Source organism: Microcebus murinus, chromosome 11, assembly GCF_040939455.1.
Source record: "Microcebus murinus isolate Inina chromosome 11, M.murinus_Inina_mat1.0, whole genome shotgun sequence".
In the NCBI taxonomy this organism is placed as follows: domain Eukaryota; kingdom Metazoa; phylum Chordata; class Mammalia; order Primates; family Cheirogaleidae; genus Microcebus; species Microcebus murinus.
This window is the reverse complement of record NC_134114.1, coordinates 96,928,607-96,947,545: the sequence shown is the minus strand read 5'-3', so window position 1 is coordinate 96,947,545 and position 18,939 is coordinate 96,928,607. Positions and strand designations below refer to the sequence as shown.

Genomic DNA, 18,939 nt, shown 5'->3' with positions numbered 1-18,939 from the left:
ATATTTAACTAAGGAGGTAAAAGACCTCTACAGGGAGAACTATGAAACACTGAAGAAGGAAATAGCAGAGGACGTACACAGATCGAAGAATATACCATACTCATGGGTAAGCAGAACCAACCTTGTTAAAATGTCTATACTACCCAAAGTGACCTACAGAGTCAACGCAATCCCTATCAAATCCCTATCATCATTTTTCACAGATATAGAAAAAATAATTTTACGCTTCGTATGGAACCAGAGAAGACCCTATATAGCAAAATCAATCCTAGGCAATAAAAACAAAATAGGAAGTATCAATTTACCAGACTTCAAACTATACTACAAGGCTATAGTCATTAAAACAGCTTTTTACCGGCACAAGAACAGGGACATTGACCAGCGGAACAGAACAGAGAACCCAGATATAAAACTATCCTCATATAGCGAACTAATCTTCAACAAAGCAGACAAAAACATACACTGGGGAAAAGAATCCTTATTCAATAAACGGTGCTGGGAAAACTGGATAGCCACATATAGAAAACTGAAACAAGACCCACACCTTTCACCTCTCACAAAAATCAACTCATGCTGGGTAACAGACTTGAACCTTAGGTGTGAAACAATTAGAATTCTAGAGGAAAATGTAGGAAATACTCTTCTAGACATTGGCCTAGGCAAAGAATTTATGAAGAAGACCCCAAAGGCAATCACAACAGCAACAAAAATAAACAAATGGGACCTGATCAAATTAAAAAGCTTCTGCACAGCCAAAGAAACTGTCAAGAGAGCAACAGACAACCCACAGAATGGGAGAAAATTTTTTCAAGCTACACATCAGATAAAAGGCTGATAACTAGAATCTATTTAGAACTCAGGAAAATTAGCAAGAAAAAATCAAACAACCCTATCAAAAAATGAGCAAAGGACATGAACAGAAACTTCTCAAAAGAAGACAGAATAATGGCCAACAAACATATGAAAAAATGCTCAACATCTCTAATCATCAGGGAAATGCAAATCAAAACCACAGTGAGATATCACTTAACTCCAGTGAGAATGGCCTTTATCAAAAAGTCCCCAAACAACAAATGCCGGTGCAGATGCGGAGAGAGAGGAACACTCCTACACTGCTGGTGGGACTGCAAACGAGTTCAACCTCTGTGGAAAGCAATATGGAGATACCTCAAAGCGATACAAGTAGATCTACCATTTGATCCAGCAATTCCACTACTGGGCATCTATCCAAAAGATCAAAAGTCACTTTATGAAAAAGACACCTGCACTCAAATGTTTATAGCAGCACAATTCACAACTGCAAAACTGTGGAAACAACCCCAGTGCCCATCAATTCATGAGTAGATTCATAAAATGTGGTATATGTATACCATGGAATACTACTCAGCTTTAAGAAACAATGGTGATATAGCATCTCTTGTATATTCCTGGATAGAGCTGGAACCCATTCTACTAAGTGAAGTATCTCAAGAATGGAAAAACCAGCACCACATGTACTCACCAGCAAATTGGTATTAATGGATCAACACCTAAGTGGACATATAGGAGTAATATTTATCGGGTGTCGGGAGGGTGGGAGGGGGAGGGGGATGGGTATATACAACTACAACGAGTAAAATGTGCAACGTTTGGGGGATGGACACGCTTGAAGCTCTTACTCAAGGGGGGAGAGGGGCATGAGCAATACATGTAACCTTAACACTGTACCCCCATAATACGCTAAAATTAAAAAATTAAAAAAAGAAAAAAGAGATGAGGTAGAGTCTAAGACTACCCCCTAAATTACTAATAGGAAAACCTTCTGTTCAGATATTTCCAAGTTGTAGGTAGGCATCTTCAATTCCCAGCACCATGGATCTTCTCAGGCAGCATCTGGTTAATAGCCAGAATGTACTGAATGCTCCCTATTTTCTAAACCTTTTTCTTATTTGGGTCATTTCATTTAATTTTCACAACTGCCCAATGAAGGAGGCGCTATTATAACCGCTAATACAAAGATGAGGAAGCAGAGTCTTTGAGAAGTCATGTGACTGAGATGTGAGCCCAGGCAGACTCCCACCAGAAACCCACTCCTGACCAGTAAGTGGCAATTTCCCAGTTGGGTAGAAAATCTGAGAAAAAAACTTAAAAACAAGTCATTTGGGTAAAAGTGGCTCCCATTCTCCTAACTTAGTTTGGTGACATGACCCTGTCCTTTTTACCAGTGAGCTTCATGCAGATGCATCAAGTCTTTCCACATTCTTGATGTTATCTCTCTCCTGATTGTGTAGTGCAAAGAGAATAAGCCTTAGGGACATATAGACCAGAACTTAGCTTGCACCTGGGGACAGGCTGTGTGATTGAGTTTGTTAAAACAAATAAGACAGAGTCTCACTGTGTTGCCCAGACTAGAGTGCGGTGGCGTCAGCCTAGCTCACAGCAACCTCAATCTCCTGGGCTCAAGCCATCCTCCTGCCTCAGCCTCCTGAGTAGCTGGGACCACAGGCATGCGCCACATGCCAGGCTAATTTTTTCTATATATATTAGTTGGCCAATTAATTTCTTTCTATCTTTCTATTTTTAGTATTGACGGGGTCTCGCTCTTGCTCAGGCTGGTTTCGAACGCCTGACCTTAAGCGGTCCTCCTGCTCCAGCCTCCCAGGGAGCTAGGATTGCAGGCCTGAGCCACCGCGCCCGGCCTGGAAACGTTTCTTGTAGCTGACAAAGCAAAAACACAACAAAACAAAAATGAGCCTCAGAAAATCAGAAACAGCTATCGATCAAAAAGTTGGGGGCCCCCGTGGACCCCATCCGTGTAAGGCCGGCGCCTGGCTGCCCGCGTGTCCTGTCCTGGGCGCCCGCGTGTCCCGGTGCCCGCGCGTCCCGGCGCCCGCGTGTCCCGGCGCCCGTGTGTCCTCCTGTCCCGGCGCCTGCGTGTCCTCCTGTCCTGGGCGCCCGCGTGTCCTCCTGTCCCGGCGCCTGCGTGTCCTCCTGTCCTGGGCGCCCGCGGGTCCCGGCGCCCGCGTGTCCCGGCGCCCGTGTGTCCTCCTGTCCCGGCGCCCGCGTGTCCTCCTGTCCTGGGCGCCCGCGTGTCCTCCTGTCCCGGCGCCTGCGTGTCCTCCTGTCCCGGCGCCTGCGTGTCCTCCTGTCCTGGGCGCCCGCGTGTCCTCCTGTCCTGGGCGCCCGCGGGTCCCGGCGCGGAGCGCGGCCGGCTCTGTGACTGAACGCTGCTACGTTTCCGGCGGGCAAAGCTGTCTTGGACAAGGCTAGCGGGGAGCGCAGGCGCCGTGGCTGGCCAGCCAGGCGGGCTCTGCTCCTCGCTGGGGACTCCTGCGAGCGGCCGGGAGCGCGAGAGGCCGCCCTGGGGAGACGCAGGCCCAGCCGCGCGGCCGCGCCACAACCGGCCAGCGGCGGCAACGGCAGGAGCGGCGGCGGCGCCCCCCTGCGGCGACACGTAGACCAGCAGGCCGCTGAGACGAGCTCTGGAGAATGTGGAGCACTTTAGCGGGGGCCGGACGGACGCTGACCGCGCGACAATCTGAGGGTGCTGAGGCGGGGGCGGCGCCTCACCCGGATTACCAGAGGAGAGCGCTAAGCCGCATTTGAGGAGGACGGGGCGTTTACACGGTCGTCTGAAATCCTGCAGTCCTCACACCGGACGCTGGGGTGACGTTGCCGACTGTTGCATTAAAGACACGCCCGATGTTTAAGTCTCTTTGCCAAGCGTCGTCCAGCCTGTTTCAACAGAGCTGGAGGCTGGGATTCACTGTTTTCTGAAGCGCCTCACTTTATGTTTGGGAAACATTAATAAAATGGTATTTTTAAAGTAAGCCTAAATTTGTCTCCCTGTCATGTCCACCCTTTGGTCTAGGTCCTACCTCCTGAGGCCATGTGGGTTAAATCTAATCCGACTTCCACAAAACACTCTTCAAAAATTTAAAAACAGCCAGCAAGTCTGTTTTCAAAGCTGTTCGGGTTATTTTGCTCAAGTGTTCCTCGCGTGACATGTGTCAAGGCCCTTCACTCCCGGATCTTCCTCTGGGCGCCTGACAGTGTCGCCTTCCTCGTAATTCACCTCGTCCAGGATCACACGCGCCTCGGAGTAGGGAGAGAGCAATGGTAGCGTCCGCGTTTCCAGTAACGCAGACCAAGACCATGCTGCCTTTTTTTTGTTGTTGTTGTTCGAAATGGGTGTATGCTGCTAGAACTCCAGGCTACATTCCCCAAATCATTTCCACATGAGGTATTGCTAAACCGGGCTGTTGCTTTGCTCAAGGCTGCTGCGGGGCTGTAGTGAGATCAAAGGCCCTCAGGGGGATGTTCCAGCCACAGAAGGAATAGTCCATTCAATGTTATTAAATCTGCGTCTCAGCTCAAGACAATCTTATGTGTTCAGTTACACGTGTCTTTCCATAAAGGAATGTTTAAATATCTTTTGAAACGTCAAAGAGGGTGCCAGATTCCCTGTTTTAGAAAAGATGCTATACTATGCAGATGTGGAAGCAGCATAAGGACTATAGGTGTGGTTTTTTGTTTTTCATATAAAGTTTAGATGCAATTTTGCAGTATCTTTACAATTGCAGCTCTAAAGACTTAATGGATTCTTAGGAAAATATAGTAGAGTATTTGTATTGAGTTTAAAGACTAATTTTTGAAGACTGTCAGGGAAATTATTTATGTCATCACAAATAATAAGCCTTAAAGTATAAAATTATAATTCACTTTTTAGGTGTTAAGAAAAAAGAAAAAAGTTGAAAAAAGATTCAAATTAAAGTAAGTGTTAATGATGTTTAGAAAACTTTATGGGATTTTTCAAAGCACTAAATCGTTGCCCTGTTGTCCAAGTTTGGCTTAGGTAAGTACTTACAACCTCAGAAATCAATGTTACACAAGAATAGTGTCAGGTCTAAGATTAAAGCGCTTGGAACTACCAGTGCTTGGATATCTAGCATGGCATGAGAAATGTGTCAAGTTCTTACAAATATGCAAGTTTCTAGGGTTTGTTGTTTTTTTTAACATACTTGGGTCATTTTTAAATCTTACAATTAATTCCGCTGAAACTATTTTATTAGCCTAAAGCAAATCATTTCATACTTCATCATTCTTTGGAATTGAAAATATTTTAAATCATATTTGGACTTGAGCTGGTTGTAACCTTATCCAATATGTAATGCTAAAGAGTAAGAAATATTTTCAGCCAACTTTGGTGTTTATCTACTTGAAATATTTCATTTTTCTAAAAGTAAAGATATGAAAGAAGTTTTGAACAAATACTGAATAATAAAAATAAAACCATTGGCACTGAAGGCGTCACACTGTAAAAGACACTGTTTCTCTTAGCAGTGTGCAGATGAAGGACCCTCCAACCAGCACTGGCCCTTTGTTTTCCCCTCACCTGGAGGCCAGGGTGCTGGGTGGAACTTCTGGGGGTGGAGTCTACAGAGATGGGCAGTGCTTTGCGGAAATGTGAGCTGCGAAGTAAATGCAGTTCCTCCTCATCCTTCCTGACCATAAGTTCTGGCTTCTCCTGAAGGCCCAAGCCCAGCTGTGACTTCCTCCACCAGCCTACTCTCAGTGGGAGACAGCGCCCCACTTCCGTCTGGCCAATCCTGCTCAGGTGAGAGCTGTCAAGCCAGGGTTGGGCCAGCTGAGTACATGAAGCTGGTGGGTTGGAAAGTGGAAAACCCTTTGTTGGGCAAAGGGGTTGTCATTTCTGATAGACCAGCGGTATGTGGTTTGCTGGCTGCCTGGTTGTGGGCTGGGGGAGGGAGAATCACCAGACAAGGACAATCTGCAAAGCAGCTCAGCAGAGCAGTGACCTGCCCTGCCATGGCAGGGACTGGCGGTCTGCGCGCTGACCCGGCTGACACTAGGCTCCCCTGTTCCTGCCGAACACTGATGCTCTTTCCCAACTCACTCCTCCCTGTGTGGCCTCTCCCCTCTTTCTCTTCCTTCTTCCAGTGGGACCTCAATTAGGTCTAGGCGGTGGGAAAAACTGTAAGTGTGTATCTGAAATTTTCTGGCTTCATCTAGACCAGTGGCTTTATAACTTCAACATGCCAGTAATGGAAAACTTACCCTGAAGCAGAGAAGGACTCATGTCTAGCCCACTTTGAAGTTTTCTACAACCAAATGGCAGTAAAGAGAATGGCAATGGATAACTTGTACTTAATAACGAACTAAAAATACTTATGTGGATAGTTCCTCTGGGTTCTGTACTTAAGGCAGATGAAGGAAACCCCACAAAACAAAGATAACACACTTAAATGAAATATGTGCAATTCTTGGGAAAAATAACGTTGGCTGAGTGTTGTTAATATTTATCACTATCTATTTTCATTTCTGCTGTGGAATGAAATTTTTATTTTCAAGGGTCACCAATGGGCCCATGTTGCCAAATGTAATAATGACTTCTATTCTGTTTTTCTTGGTAGCATTCAACTAGTTAACCATACATTCTTATTTTTAAAATTATGTACACACCCAGTGTAAAAGTAAAAAATTCTGTAAGGTTTGTTATAAAGAAAAATCCCAGCTGTTCCCCACCCTCCCAATCTGTCACCCCGGCCTGTCCCAGCACCACTTCCCGTTTCCCAGATAACGCTTTACTTTTTCTCGTTCTTTTGATACTTAATCTTCATGTCTCTGAATGATATGCTTATAGTACCACTCCTTGAATTTCCCCTTGTTTCCCCATTTAGGTGTCATATACTGATTTCACATCATGAGAGCCCATGATTAACATGGGCGCTCTCTCTCTCTCTCTCTCTCTCTCTCTCTCTCTCTCTCTCTCTCTCTCTCTCTCTCTCTCACACACACACACACACACACTGCTCTTGGCACACAAGCATATTTCTCATTCCCTTTGTCTCCAAATAAAGTTACCTATAAAAGTGCTTAGATGGGCCAGGCGCAGTGGCTCTCGTCTGTATTCCTAACTCTCTGGAAGGCCGAGGCGGGCGGATCGTTTGAGCTCAGGAGTTTGAAACCAGCCTGAGCAAGAGTGAGACCCCCTCTCTACTATAAATAGAAAGAAATTAATTGGCCAACTAATATATATGGAAAAAAAAATTAGCCGGGCATGGTGGCGCATGCCTGTAGTCCCAGCTACTCGGGAGGCTGAGGCAGGAGGATTGCTTGAGCCCAGGAGTTTGAGGTTGCTGTGAGCTAGGCTGACGCCATGGCACTCACTCTAGCCTGGGCAACAAAGTGAGACTCTGTCTCAAAAAAATACAAAATAAAAAATAAAAAAAATAAAAGTGCTTAGATGAATATTCAGTATTTCATTATTAGGACTGTGTAGACATTACTCACTGCTAAGCCAGGTCATGTGCGATGGATATCTCCCTTTCCTACATAACATTTCTCCCTGCCCCACTTCCACTCCCTTACCCTAGAATTAATTATTACTTTTTTTTACATTTGCTTAATTTTCTCTTGACAGTACTTCTTACTAGATCAATCGTAAATTTCCCCCTGTTTTGAAGCTCTCTTCTCAAAAAGGTCAAATATAGTTGGCCTTCAGTTGGTCCCTCCTTGTGAAGAAACTCTCCCCGCCCTTCCCGATGAGTGCAGTCGGGACAGGCGGCCCTCAGGCCTGCTGAGTGGCTCTTGCCCTGGGAAACCTCCTGTGTCATCCTTGTGGAGGGTCCTTAGCCTCTCTATTTGAGCTGCATCCTCAGTCTCCCAGATCCTATATTTCCCTCATTCTTGGGTCACTCAATTTAGTAGGGCCACATCCTCCTGTAGCTTCCTGAAAAAGAGTCCATGAGGGGTTCATTCTTTTTACTGCTGTGTGTTACTCTGTTGTATGGCTATATCACATTCTGTTTTTTCATTTCACTTTTGATGAACTGTTGGATTGTCTCCAGTTTGGAACTATTATGAATAGTGCTGCCATGAAAATTCTAGCACATGTTTTTGGTGAGTTACCTAAGAGTTTTTTGTTGGGCATATACTGAGGATAATTAGGAGTGAAATTTCTTCCTTCCTTCCTTCCTTCCTTCCTTCCTTCCTTCCTTCCTTCCTTCCTTCCTTCCTTCCTTCCTTCCTTCCTTCCTTCCTTCTTCCTTTCTTCCTCTTTCTTTCTTTCTTTCTTTCCTTCCTTCCTTCCTTCCTTCCTTCCTTCCTTCCTTCCTTCCTTCCTTCCTTCCTTCCTTCCTTCCTTCCTTCCTTCCTTCCTTCCTTCCTTCCTTCCTTCTTTCTTTCTTTCTTTCTTTCTTTCTTTCTTTCTTTCTTTCTTTCTTTCTTTTCTTGTTTTAGAGATGAAGTCTTGCTCTGTCACCCAGGCTGGATTATAGTGGCACGATCATAGCTGAATGTAGCCTTGAACTCCTGGGCTCAAGTGATCCTCCAGTCTGAGCCTTCTTAGTAGCTGGGACTATAGGCTAGGGGTGAATTTCATCCCAGCGAGGGATGAAATTTCTGGTATAGAAGAAGTATATGTTCAGATTTAGTAGATGTTGCCAAAAAGTTTTCCTAAGTTGCTGGACTAAATTGTGCTCCCACCAGGAATATATGAGAACCCCATCTGTACCCTTGCCAGCACTTTGTATTTCTGTCTTGTTTTTGTGTTTGAAAGTTATAAAAGTTTATTTTTTTATTATAAGAAAAACATATATTGCCTTTTCTTTTTGGTGTTTAACATTTTTATTGAGATATAATTTACAAACTGCAAAGGTCATCCATGTAAAGTGTACCATTCAATTTAGCATATTCACAGTTGTACCACCATCACCGCAGTGTAATTCTGGAACATTTTTGTCATCCAAAAGACCATACCCATTAGCAGTCACTCTCCATTCCCTCTCCCACGGCCTCTGGTAACCACTATTCTACTTTTTTTCCCTGTGAATTTGGCTATTCTAGGTAACTCACATAAGTGGAATCATATAATATTTGACCTTTTGCGTCTGGCTAATTTCACTTAGCATAATGTTTTCAAGGTTCATCCATGGTCTAGCATGTATCAGTACCTCATTCCTGTTCATTGATGAAAGATATTTTATTCTATGGATATACCACATTTTGTTTATTCATTTATCAGTTGATAGACATTTGAATTATTTCCACTTTTTGGCTATTATCAATAATGCTGCTATGAACATTCATGTACAAGTTTTTGTGTGTACATATGTCTTCCACAGATGTTTCTCTTGGGTAGGCATCTAGGGAATTGCTGGGTCATACAGGAGGTTTCTGTTTAACATTTGAAGAACTGACAAGTTGTTTTTAAAGTGGTTGCATTGTTGTACAGCCCCACCAGCATTGTCTGAGTGTTTCAATTTCTTCAGATCTTCGACACCTATTATTATCTATCTTTTTTTTTTTTTTTTTTTAAGACAGAGTCTCACTTTGTTGCCCAGGCTAGAGTGAGTGCCATGGCATCAGCCTCGCTCACAGCAACCTCAATCTCCTGGGTGCAAGTGATCCTCCTGCCTCAGCCTCCCAAGTAGCTGGGACTACAGGCATGCACCACCATGCCTGGCTAGTTTTTTCTATATATATTTTTAGTTGGTCAATTAATTTCTTTCTATTTTTAGTATTTTTAGTAGAGACGGGGTCTCGCTCAGGGTGGTTTCTAACTCCTGACCTCGAGCAATCTGCCCGCCTCAGCCTCCCAGGGTGCTAGGATTACAGGCGTGAGCCACCACGCCTGGCCTATCTTTCTTATTGTAGCCATTCTAGGATATATTAGCTCAGGCTGCCATAACAAAATACCATAGACTAAGCGGCTTACAACAGAAATTTATTTCTCACAATTCTGGAGGCTGGGACCTCCAAGTCAAGGTGCCAGATGATTTGACTCCTGGTCAGGGCTCTCTTCCTGGCTTGCAGGCAGCTGCCATCTTGCTGTGTGCTCACGTGACCTTTCCTCTGTGGGCCAGGAGAGAGAAAACTCTGATCTCTCTTCCTCTTTTATGAGATCATAATCCTATTGGATCAGGGCCCTAAAATTATGAACTCATTTAACCTTATGACTTTCATAAAGGCTGTAACTCTTTGGCACATTGGGAATTAGGACTTCAACATATGAATTTTGTGGGAACACAAATGTATAGTCTATAACATAGGGAGGACAAAGTGGTATCCCATTATGGATGGGATTTGCATTTCTCTAATACTAATGATGTTGAGCGTCTTTTCATTTATTAGCCATTCATGTATCTTTGGAGAAACATTTCTTTGGAGAAATGTCTGTTCAAATCCTTTGTCCATTTTTATATTGGGTTTTTGTCTTTTTATTATTTGAATTATATGTCTTTTATATATTCTGGATACAATTCCCTTATCAGATATATGATTTGCAAAAATATAAATTTTCTAAAGTCACCATTTTTAATTGTAAAAGTCACAAAAATATATAAATTTCTCCAAACATTGGAATTACCAAAAAGGCAAAGAAAACAAATCACATTGTGAAATAATTAAATTATAAATATATAAAACACAAAAGAAAGTGACAGAGCCAAGACCAAGTATGTCTGTCATATCAAAAAATGAAAATGTGGCCAGGCATGGTGGTGCACACCTATGATCCCAGCACTTTGGGAGGCCGAAGTGGGAGGATTGCTTGAGGCCAGGAGTTCAAGACAGCCTGAGCAATAGAAAGAGCCCATCTCTGGAAAAAATAGAAAAATTAGCCTGGCATGGTGGCGCATGCCTGTAGTCCCAGCTACTCAGGAGGCTGAGGCAGGAGGATCCGTTGAGCCCAGGAGTTTGAAGTTGCGAGGAGCTAGGCTGACGCTATCACTCTCTAGCCTGGGTGACAGAACGAGACCTTGTCTCAAAAAAAAAAAGAGGATCAGAAGATATTCTATACAAGAAATATAGAAAAATGAGATAGCAGGAGGACAAATGTATTATATTTGTAGACATCAAGAGAAAAAAAATTTAAATGAAGTAGGGATAATATGCCAAGGCAATATACTGGAGAAAATGAGGAGCTATGATATTCTAACAAATGAGCGAGTGAATAGTGTTACTATAGCACACCAGGGTTGTCAGATTTCCAAAACTACTTTGCAGAACACTTTTCAGACCATTACATAATTTCAACATTACAAGTGACACAATGGGATACCTACAATATGTCATCTGTGATAAAATGTTTTTTTTTTTTTTTTTTTTTTTTGAGACAGAGTCTCGCTTTGTTGTCCAGGCTAGAGTGAGTGCCGTGTTGTCAGCCTAGCTCACAGCAACCTCACACTCCTGGGCTAGAGCGATCCTTCTGCCTCAGCCTCCCGAGTAGCTGGGACTACAGGCATGCGCCACCATGCCCGGCTAATTTTTTTTTTATATACATATCAGTTGGCCAATTAATTTCTTTCTATTTATAGTAGAGACAGGGTCTCGCTCTTGCTCAGGCTGGTTTTGAACTCCTGACCTTGAGCAATCCGCCCGCCTCGGCCTCCCAGAGAGCTAGGATTACAGGCGTGAGCCACCGCGCCCGGCCGATAAAATGTTTTTAAAAGGGAAATAATGAATCACTACTAAGAGCTCCTTTTCTAGTTTATTTACTACCAATTTTTTAGAATTGTAATCATGATCACATATGGAGAAAGTTCAGAGTTAGTAAATTATTCAGTTATTTAGAGATAGTCTTCAACATTTATGTTTCTCCATAGCCACCTTCTCCTATTAATAAATTACAGAGTTTTGTGGGGGTTTTGTTTTCAGTAACTTGTAAAAAACAACAAAAAACTTCATTATTGAAAGCTACCAAATTACTATTGGTTTATATTTGAGGGGGGGTTATTCTGGTAGAACACTGGAAAATTGTGCAAAATGAGGCTAATTCTTCATTGTGTGAGACGTTTCCTCACACTGCAGATGGTCTAGTGTCCCTGGCTACCGCCCATTAAATGGTAGTGTTGCATTTTCCAATCACTGTGAGGGATAAAAAGATCTCTACAAATTTCCAAAGCACACTTTAGGATAAGGTATGGCCCTACTGGCCATCACTGTGTACACCATCAACTAGACTAGACCCAACTCTAGGTTGCCATCAACTAGACTAGACTCAACTCTAGGTCGCAAAGATTTAATGCAATTTTCGGACATCTGACTTGAAACCAGACATTTAATACATCAAAGCAGTAAATGCCTCACCTCTATCTTGTAATCCAAGTTTCACGGGGAAAGGTCAGAGCCCTGGAAAAATTTGACGTATTCACTTAGGGCTTATCACTAAAAACCTCAGGTACTTGGGTAGCCAGTGAGCTCTGAATGTTCTTCCCTTACTAACTGGAAATACAGGAACTACAGCTCCTCTTCTTGTAACTTGTTTTGCCCAAGCATGGGCCTCTTTTACTTTCTCTAAGCCCGACATACCCAATAACACATTGTTTAAATTCACTTTATCTACAGGATTTCATAGCATGTCATATGGAAGACAAGACCATATTTTGTATCATACTTTTCATGCTTAATTACCCTATCCGGAATGAGGTAACTTCAGGGCACCATCTGTTCAAAGAATGACTGGATGAACACTTCAGAGAAAAATGCATGAAAAGGGTAATTAATGTGGTAAACAAAACAACGCTAAGACATACAAGAACACATTTGGTTAATTTGAAAGGTCTCTTCAACACTTCTTTTACCATAGCATTTGTATAAAATTATGTGACATGCATGTACGGGGCCCTGTAATTGCAAAACTATAGTTTTACCAACAAAGTGGTAGACTCTGGCTAATTTGTCCGTAGCAATAAATTTAACCTTGAAATCAAAATCTAGATGGATTAGTGGCATCAATAAACTAACTCTTCATAGCCTTAGTAAATTATGAAAAAAAATTCAGACACTCAGTTCTTATGTTCATAAGATCCTCTTTTAATATAAACTCAAGCCATGTATTTTTGAAATGTCTGTCATGAGCGTACTTCAATTAACTTCAAATATTAAAGCAAATGGATCACATTTTAATTGTTTGCTACATCTGATTTTAAGACATCTGCAGTGCTCTGTGATATGTAGAATAAAATCTGAAAGACTGGACCACAAAATATTTTCTGTGGTTGTCTCTGGAAGTTGGAATTATATACAATCTTTATTTTGTTCTTTTTGTTTTTCTATGTTTTTTTTTCTAAATTTTTTTTCAATGAATAAGTCTTATTTTTATAATCAGAAAAAAAGTTATTTTTTAAAAAGTAATGTATTACTAGTAGAATGTTTACCAAAGCTTGTTATTTAAACATGTTTTACTGAATGGAAATAAATACCAACCTGTAACAAGAAGTTCAGAAAATAATGCATTAGAAAAATTAAAATCACAATATTGTCTAATAAAAATCATAATGGAGTCTATAAACAAAACTTTGCTATTAAGAATTAAGTTTAAAACTAATTTCCAGCTGGACCTGGTGGTGCACGCCTGTAATCCTAACACTCTGGGAGGCCAAGGCAGGCGGATCACTTGAGCTCATGAGTTCAGGACCAGCCTGAGCAAGAGACTCTGTCTCTACCAAAAAGCAAAAGAAAAAAAAAAAAAAGAAGTAAAAAAAACCCAACTCACAAAACTAATTTCCTTTTCTTTCAAAGGATTCTGTATCATACGAGCACTTTAAATCTCTGTTTAAAAACCTAATTTAGACTGGGCGTGGTGGCTCACGCCTGTAATCCTAACACTCTGGGAGGCCAAGGTGTGCGGATTGCTTGAGGTCAGGAGTTGGAAACCAGCCTGAGCAAGAGCGAGACCCTGTCTCTACTATAAATAGAAAGAAATTAATTAGCCAACTAATATATATAGAAAAAATTAGCTGGGCATGGTGGCGCATGCCTGTAGTCCCAGCTACTCGGGAGGCTGAGGCAGCAGGATTGCTTGAGCCCAGGAGTTTGAGGTTGCTGTGAGCTAGGCTGATGCCACGGCACTCACTCTAGCCTGGGCAACAGAGCAAGACTCTGTCTCAAAAATAAAATAAAATAATAAGAAAACCTAATTTAACACCAGTTAGGATATCTTTAAGATAAGGGTACAGTTTTTCTCTTTAGAGCCATTTCTGAGGAATTGGCTTTGAGGTGGCTATGAAAGCTGTAGGTGTAGTGATTGCCAATAGCTAGATATCACTGGGTCTCTATGGGTGTCAGGGTCTAGTGGTCCACTCTTTGATTTTCTTTTTTCTTTTTTTTTTAAGAGACAGGGTCTTGCTTTGTCCCTGAGGCTAGAGTGCAGTGTTGCAGTCATAGCTCACTGCAGCCTCAAACTCTTAGACTCAAGCGATCCTCCTGCCTCAGCCTTCTCAGTAGCTATGACTCCAGGTGTGCGCCACCATGCCCCCCAATTTTCTTTCTCTCTCTCTCTCTCTCTTCTTTCTCTTTCTTTCTTTCTTTCTTTCTTTCTTTCTTTCTTTCTTTCTTTCTTTCTTTCTTTCTTTCTTTCTTTCTTTCTTTCTTTTCTTTCTTTCTTTCTTTCCTTTCTTTCTCTTTCTTTCTTTCTTTCTTTCTTTCTTTCTTTCTTTCTTTCTTTCTTTCTTTCTTTCTTTCTTTCTTTCTTTCTTTCCTTCCTTCCTTCCTTCCTTCCTTCCTTCCTTCCTTCCTTCCTTCCTTCCTTCCTTCCTTCCTTCCTTCTTGTTGTTGGTGGGGGAGAGTGTGTGTCTCACAGTGCTGCCCTTCCACCTTGTCCTGCCAAAGTGCTGGGATTACAGGCATGAGCCACAATGCCTGCCCACTCTCTGATTTTCACATGTGTACAAACTTTCCTAAACACGCACATTATAGAGCAGAGTTCTTAAAGTGTGACCCTGGGATGCCTAACGGTCCCTGAGAACTCTTGGAGAGGATCTATGCGATCAAAATTATTTACATAATACTATTAAGACATTATTTGCCTTTTTCACTCTTATACTTACACTAGTGTACCATGGTGTTTTCTGAAGGCTACAAGATAGGTGATATTACCACAGAGTAAATGCAGAAGCAGATGTGAGATGCCAGCTGGCTCCATTAAACTAAGCATCAGAGCTGTGCAAATTCAGCCACTCTTCTCATTAAATTGTTTTTTTCTTTCAAAAAAAATAATTAACTTTTTCTTTAATTTTTTAAAATAGTTAACTTTCTTTAAAATGTTATATGAAGACAGATGTGGCAGCTCATATTTACAGTTCCAGCACCTGCAGAGGCCAAGGTGGGAGCATGGCTCAAGGCCAGGAGTTTGAGGCTGTACTGAGCTATGATTATGCCATTGTACTCCAGTCAGGGCAACATATTAGGATCCCATTTCTAAAAATTGTTTTTAAAAATTAGCTGGGCATGGTGGCGTGCACCTGTAGTCCCAACTGCCTGGGAGGCTGGGATGGGAGGATCACTTGAGCTTGGGAGTTGCAGGCTGCAGTGAGCTAGGATCATGCCACTGCATTCCATCTTGAGTGACACAGTGAAACCTTGTCTCTAAAAAAATTAACAATTAAAAAACATAAAATATCAGTGTATTTCGGCTTTTAAAAAAAAAAGAAAAAAAAATAAAAAACATAAAATAAAATAGAATGTTATATGAATATATAATGAGTTTATTATTGTTATTTTCAAATAAATTTAATAAATTTTTCATTTTGGTTTTAATTTGTAATATAGTAGATATCAATAGATACAACTCATATAAACAAAAACTTTTCTTGACGTCCTCAATAATTTTTAAGAATGTAAACAGTTCCAAAGACCAGAAAGTTCAAGAAGCGCTATCTGAACTCAGAAAGCATGAAGGGCTTAATATGTGAACACAATTATTGTTAGAAATAATTTAGGAATGAGCTTCAAGCAGTGTTTTGTTTTCTTCACTGAAGAAACAGATCAGTGTAGAATGGGCACACACATTCCTACACCTTCAACCTCCCCCAGGTGCTCAAATTAATGAATAAATTAATTTAGTGGGAAAGTTTACATGCTAGTACATAGGACTCTGCCACGGAAAATGAAAAGTATATGATGTATCTTCACTCTGACAAGTGGTGAGAAACACTGCACTTTCTTCAGTCCTGTTTTTCATGCTACAATTAGTAGCCTCGCCTGGCATCTGTGCAATGCTTACATGCAGGAAGTTGCGATAGTAGAAATATCCACTTATGAATGAACATAGCTATCGCGTGGCAACAGGTTGAGGCTTGATGTCCTCACCAGTTGTACCAATACAGAGGAGAATCATTTGAACGTACGTTGGTTTTCTTTTTTTTTTTAATGATATAATTCAGGAAGCTGAGAAAGTGAACATGTATACTTAGATATATGAATTTTTAACATTTTCGAACTCCTGACCTTGAGCAATCCTCCCGCCTCGGCCTCCCAAAGTGTTAGGATTACAGGCGTGAGCCACCACACCCGGCCGAATTTTTAACATTTTCATTGTGGAAATTTTGCAGAATGTACAGAAGTAGAGACTGTAGCACAGTAAACACCATTTGTTGGTTACCAGCTTCAACAATTATTAACATATTACTAACATTGTTTCATCTGTCCCACTTACCACTCCTCTCATTAGCTGGAGTTTTAAGAACAAATTTCCGGGCCAGGCACAGTGGCTCATTCTTGTAATCCTAGCACTCTGGGAGGCCGAGGGGGGTGGATTCCTCGAGGTCGGGAGTTTGAAACCAGCCTGAGCAAGAGCCAGACCCCATCTCTACTATAAATAGAAAGAAATTAATTGGCCAACTAACATATATAGAAAAAAAATTAGCCGGGCATGGTGGCGAATGCCTGTAGTCCCAGCTGAGGCAGGGAGGGAGGCTGAGGCAGGAGGATTGCTTGAGCCCAGGAGTGTGAGGTTGCTGTGAGCTAGGCTGACGCCACAGCACTCACTCTAGCCTGGGCAACAAAATGAGGCTCTGTCTCAAAAAAAAAAAAAGAACAAATTTCAGACATTATATTATTCTACTCATAAATACTTTAACATGAATTGCTAATAAAGACTTTAAAAATTATATGTAATAAAATAAACTAATAAAGATTTTTAAAATTATATGTAATAAAATAAACAGTAATTTCTTATTATTATCTAATACCCAGCCCATGTCCAAATTTCCCTGATTGTCTCAAAAATATTCATTTGTGGTGGGTTCTTTTGTTTTTTTCCCTCAGGATCAAATATGTTGCACCCATTTCCTTTGTCTCTTAAATATCTTTTAATCTCATTTGTTTGTTGAAGAATCTAGGTAATATGTGAATTATTCAATTTTATAATTAAGAAAGTAAAGAAGTATAAGAGAAACATAAGGACACTAAACTTATTCTAAAGCATAATACATTCAAGTTAGGTTTAGCTAAGAAGCTCTAGCTAAAATTAGACTGGGAGATAAAATATGGTATTTAAAATAAATTACTTGCTCCAGACACAGTTACTTTGGGTACATCTCTTTCCTCTTCTGTCACCTGAGGAAGAATGGTGGCGTTAAAGGAATGTAAGGACCCTCTTGGCAGAGACAGGAGGGCTAGATCACACAGATGTCAGAGTAGTCTTGACCCTCTGAGCTGAGACAGGAGAGCTAGGAGGTCACACTAATGTCAGAGTAGTCTTTTTTTTGAGACAGAGTCAGTCAAGTTGCCCGGCTAAATTTTTTTGTTTTCTGTTTTTAGTAGAGACGGGGTTCGCTCGTGTTCAGGCTGGTCTCCAACTGCTGATCTCAAGGGATCCTTCTGCCTTGGCCTCCCAGAGTGCTAGGATTACAGGCTTGAGCCACCACACCCCATCCCAAAGGCACTTTCAAAGGAGGGCTTTAAGTGCCAGCCTCCTATAATTTTGAAGTAGAGTACTGGCTCCTTACACACCACACCCAAGGTATTCTATTTAGTTATTTTTCAACTAATTTGAAGGTACTCTGCCCAGCACTTTCAAACTTCAGGACTCAGGAACTCATACCCCTGCTGTGGAGGCTGCCTATGGGAATTACCCACAGCTTGGGGAGCTACCTGTCCCAAGGCCTTCCCAGAGGGCAGCGCTACTAGGCCAATGACTGGCTGCAGAGGGTGAAGGTCCAAAGTCCTGTTTTCCTGGCCTCAGCCTGGGACATGCTGAAGGACCATTCCAACTCCCGAGCTCCGGGAGCTACAGAAGGGGCCAAGGTCACATGCAGCTGCCTCCGGGGTCAGCTTCTCCCTCTGCCCAGCGCTACCTTCCTCACCTCCTTGTGGGCGGTATCCCAGAGAGCGCTCCCAGCAAACCTTCTGCCCTCATTTTTGTCTCAGTGTCTGTTTCCCACAAACTTGAGCTAAAATAGTAAAAGAAAAGGTCTCCCCCCACTCTTACTTGCAGCCACCCATTTCTTCCCAGAGTCAGGCATGCTTATCAATTTCCCAGCTGTGCTGCAGAGGGAGTCCACGCGGTTATGAACATGCGTGTGTGAATTCTGTGTCTCCCACGTATTATTTTTTTACACAAATGATAGTTTACTACACAAACCATTGTTCACTTTGCTTTTTTCTTTTAATCATACACCTTGCAAAGCTGCCTTATTATTTTTAATGGAAGCTTATGATGGATGTACCACAATTTATTTGACCATCACTCTATTATTATGGCATGTATAAGTTGTTTCCAGTCTTTTGCTGTTACATACCATTCTGCAATACATAACCTTGTCTTTTCAGAAATATGTGATCATATCTCTAGCATACATAGCTAGAAGTAGAATCACTTGGTCAAAGAGTATGTGCGTTTAAAATAATGATAGTGATAGGCCGGGCGTGGTGGCTCATGCCTGTAATCCTAGCACTCTGGGAGGCCGGCCGGAGGATCGTTTGAGCTCAGAAGTTGGAGACCAGCCTGAGCGAAAGTGAGATCCCGTCTCTACTAAAAATAGAAAGAAATTATCTAGACAACTAAAAATATATATAGAAAAATTAGCCGGGCATGGTGGTGCGTGCCTGTAGTCCCAGCTACTCGGGAGGCTGAGGCAGGAGGATTGCTTGAGCCCAGGAGTTTGAGGTTGCTGTGAGCTGATGCCATGGCACTGTAGCCCAGGCGACAGAGTG

General features: G+C 42.0%; 1 long non-coding RNA gene across 1 annotated transcript; it reads left to right on the top strand.

The window, feature by feature from the left end:
- Positions 1-4,063: 4,063 nt before the first annotated feature.
- Positions 4,064-12,749, top strand: LOC142873697 (uncharacterized). Its single transcript, XR_012921653.1, has 4 exons — positions 4,064-4,222; positions 4,709-4,752; positions 5,513-5,596; positions 12,349-12,749. It is a non-coding gene; the product is annotated as an uncharacterized LOC142873697 (long non-coding RNA).
- Positions 12,750-18,939: the final 6,190 nt, after the last annotated feature.